Consider the following 4550-nt stretch of genomic DNA (forward strand, 5'->3'; position numbering starts at 1 on the left):
AAAGAAAAAAAAAAAAAAAAAAAAAAAAAAAAAAAAAAAAAAAAAAAAACACAAACTTTGTGACTTTAAGACCACCCTTAAAAGTTTAGATCATCAACACTTTTGATGACTAGAGAAGGCAGTAATTTCTACAACACCAGATCTTGAGATTCTTCAAGGAATAATACCGGTAGAAGATATTAGAGAGTTTTTTGGATACAAAACCCTAAATACAAAAGAGGTACACTCTTCTCTCTCTAAAAAGCCTTATTAAAAACGTGCTTAGGATTTCCTTTTTATACTAGAAGAAGTAGATCTATAACCCTAATCCTTAATGGGCTTGAATTGCTGTTTGGGCTGACTTAAAATTTTGCAGATACGTGTTTCGATCGGTCGAGCTAGTTCTTCGATCGATCGAACCAGGCAGTTTTTGAATTATCTTTTCTGCAGCTTGCTTGTTTTTGGATCTTGACTTGTATCACCTTGAGTATTGTCTAATAATACTTATAGACTCTAAGATTTATATCTAGACAAGTTTGTATTCACAATTTGCCAATTATTCTAAATTTTTAGAACCTAACACACACACACACACACATATATATATTAAAGCATTGACATTGAATGTGCTAAAGAAATGCTATCTTAAGACACCAAAAACTTATTTTGTTTATTTTAACGTAACATTTGATAATAATTAAACACATCACCCATTAAAATAACCTAAAATAAGATCAATTTTTTATTAAAAAGAAAAAGACTCAACCACAACCAAAAGTAAAGAGACTTGACATAAGTGACACGTGAGAGGAGAGAGGAGAGGAAAATAAAGAATAAACAAGTAATGGAAAATGTTTATCTTAAAATTCAAGCTCCTTATGTATTTTTTTTTATTAAATATGAATTTTGAAAATTTAACCATTATATTTAATGTTTAAATTTTTATGGTAAAAAATTATACATAAAAAATAATAATTTTATTATTTAAATGGTAAATAACATTATATTTGAATGAAACTTGATATGCATGTTAAGAACAGAAACATAAAAAACATATCATTCAACGATTAAATTTTTAGAATCACATTTAATAAAAATATATAGGAAGAATTTGAAAGGTTTTTTTTTCCAAACTAATTATAATAGCATTTGGTACTATACACTGATAAAACACATCTAATGAAACTCACGTTTTTCTCTTTGCCTTTTCAACATGCTAAATGCTAAGATGCCAATTTCCAGCACACCTGGCAAGAGAATAACAAGGTAGCTCATGAACTAGTATAAATGGCATGAAGAACACCAATACGCAAATTTGGAAGGGTATGTAACCGTTTGGGGTATTGTATGTTCTACAATTTGTACATTCTTTGTCTTTCTAATGAATGTACTTTCATCTTTGAATTAAATGAAATCTCAGTTTGGAATAAAAATATATTTTTGATCTGATCTTTGATTTTTTGAAGAGAGAAATAATAGGGGCGAGAGAGTTGGTTGTTCTTTTTTTCTTTTCTTTTTTTTCAGATTTTTAGCTGACATGGCACTTTTTTGTTGACTAAAACTTTTTAATATTATCTTAAAGTTTTTAATATTGTAAAAATGTTGTGGACATAACATTTCTTTATTTTAAAAGCTATATAATCGTCATTTGTGCCAACAATGCAAATTATTTGCCACATAAACATTTTTCGTTAGTGAATTGAAAATAACAGGTAATTGACTGCTACCAAAATGTATGGACCAAATTAATTGTGATCCTAAAATGTAGTGATCAAAATTGTGTTTTTGCCTATAAATTTTTCCACACAATCAATACTCTTGAAATATCATTATGATCATCCACACATTGTATATATGATTAAATCTAGTAATTGTAATGGAAAATACTAACAAAATGTGTTTTTGTTCACAAAACTAAATTGTTGGGAGTCACTTCTTTTTTTGATAAGTAGAGTTAATTCTTAATTAATAACAAAAAAAAAAAAAAAAGCGTCAAGCAAGGTTGTCAAAATCAGGATCCTACGTAGGATCGTAGGAGGTAGGTAGGATCGTGGATCGTAGGATCGAATCGTGGATCGTAAAATCTTACCTATTTTTAGATTTTAAGCAAAAAACCTATTGGTAGTGACTTTATATGTTATATAATCACTTAAAATATGAATCCATCCATTAAAAAAAATATTGCATCATAAAATGTAATTTGTACACACTACATCCTTCTTATGTCATTCTGACGAAACAAAATATATTTAACTTTTGATATGATGTATCTAAAAAGGTCAGTACATGTTTAATTAGCAACTAAGTACCAAAATATTATCTACACATATGGAAAATGTTTTCCAAATTCTGAGTTCCAAATCCAAAATAAGTTAGGCTAATTAGCATATAAAAACTAGCTAACTACAAATTTACAATATGTAATCCAAAAGAGAATTATCAATTTAACGTAAACTAGCTAATTACAAATATGAAATCCAAAAGAGAATTTTCATTCTAAGGTTCTTCTAATCTAATCACTGTCATTGTCATATCCAATTTCATCATCTAAATATTTTAGGTTTTGTTTTTGAAAATGTTAAACTTAAGTACTATAGGTTTTTTTGAGATTTTATGTTGACATATAGGTAAATATGGGACTTCAATTCATTATTGGGCTTCTGATAACCCATTGGGCTTGTGGATTTAGGTGGATTATCTTACCCAAATGAATTCCACTTAAAAAAAAAATAAGGAGACAATATAAACATATAAATTGGTGATTTTGTTGTTCCATAAGATATCTCTAAGCTTACAAATAAATAAAGAATGAACTATATAAATTTGAGTACTTTCTAAATTATTCACTACTTTGTTGGCTACTTCTGGTACGATGCCCACAAAGTCAACTGGGTATGATGCTCTCTTAATTAAAAAGAGATTGAATCATATTGGGTGCCAATCTGCATAGCTGCCCTAGATGTCTACTTCTAAGTGAAACAAAGTATCATTCAAACAATTTTTGAACACTTTTGAATTATGATTATTTTTAACTATCCAAAGTACTTCAATTATCCACGGATGACATTAGCCAAACTCTTCAAGATTTTTACATGCTCTCTTCCTTTGTTCCTACTTATATGGACAAACAGTACTGTCATGTGTAATTGCCAAGTGCCAACTCAATATGAAATCAGATCTTTAAGAAGCAATCTTACTTGAACTTACATTTTAAAGCTTAAATTGCAAAAGTACTCTAATATATTTACCACTAGTGGGCAGTTTTTCACCTTTAAAATACAGACAATATTTCCAAACCAAATCACTGCCAATTCAACATACTAGATGATATTCTGTGCGATGTGCGGATACTTTACAATTTTATTTGAAATAATTTTTATGTATATTAAGACCTATTATAATACTTATTTTGTTGTATAGTATTTATATTTGGCCACAATATTATTGAATACTTTGAAAATTTATTTATTTTATTTCATATTTTATTAAAATAAATTGAATAAAACTATAAAGATTATAACATATTATAATATTTACTGTTAAAATTAGAATTTATTTTTAAATTGATTAAATGATTTTGAAATATATAAATAAGAATGTAAAACATAAAATACTTTTATATCTTAAAATTACATAAATTTAAGAAACCTCCCAAACATTTCTTCAACCTTAATGTAATGTTGAATTTAATCAACCATCTAATTGGCTTTATTCCGTGACCAATTTGCTTGTAATTTAGCACTTAGTAACCCTGTATTTAGGTGGGAAAATTGTAAGGGTAGTGTGTGAGAAGATGTGAAGAAAAGCTCAAGAGTGTGCAAGAAAAACAGAGTCTCGCGACTAGGACTTGTGGGTGATTCGCGACTGGCAAGCCGCGAAATGCAGTCACGTGAGAGGCACACTTGGAAGCTGAAGGGTCGCGCCAGCTGTCACGCTACAGGATAAAAGTTCCAGTCTGGCCAGGTCGTTACGTCGCGACTTGATTTCGCGACTTGGCCAAGCCGCGAGTTCAAGTCGCCAACTTGCCCTGTTTGGCAAAAACTGACGTTTTGCATTCCCTTCTCACTCTACTATATATACACCCTTATACCCATCATTTTGTGAGAGCTTCCAGAGAGAATTTTGTAAGAGAAAACCCTAGAGAAATACAAGATTGATTCATCCCCAATCTTCATCTAAAGAGACTCTACAAATTCCTCTACTCTCTTCCTTTCCATTGTCATTCCCTTGAGAGGCCATTTACCAAACCCTTGTCTCACCACACCCACGTCTGTGAGAAGGTCCATTTGGTGCTTTGGGAAGCAGTTTGGAAAGGAACCAATATACATTGGTTGATGCTATGGTCAAGTAGCGGAATCCGGGAAGCTAGAGAAGAAATAGGTTCGGCGTAACCTCGTTGGAGCAAGAAGCTTGGAGGGCTTAGGTACTTGGGTAGATTAGGCTTGGAGGGTCTTCTGCTGTTCATGTATCCCAACTATATTCTTTAGTGGATTATTTGACCGCTTGGAGGGCGGCGGNAGTCCGTCACTGTGTGGATCAAAGTGCTTTGATTATGCAAGGTTATCAAACAT

This window comes from Quercus suber, unplaced genomic scaffold (genome assembly GCF_002906115.3).
Source record: "Quercus suber isolate HL8 unplaced genomic scaffold, Cork oak 2.0 scaffold_503, whole genome shotgun sequence".
Classification (NCBI taxonomy): domain Eukaryota; kingdom Viridiplantae; phylum Streptophyta; class Magnoliopsida; order Fagales; family Fagaceae; genus Quercus; species Quercus suber.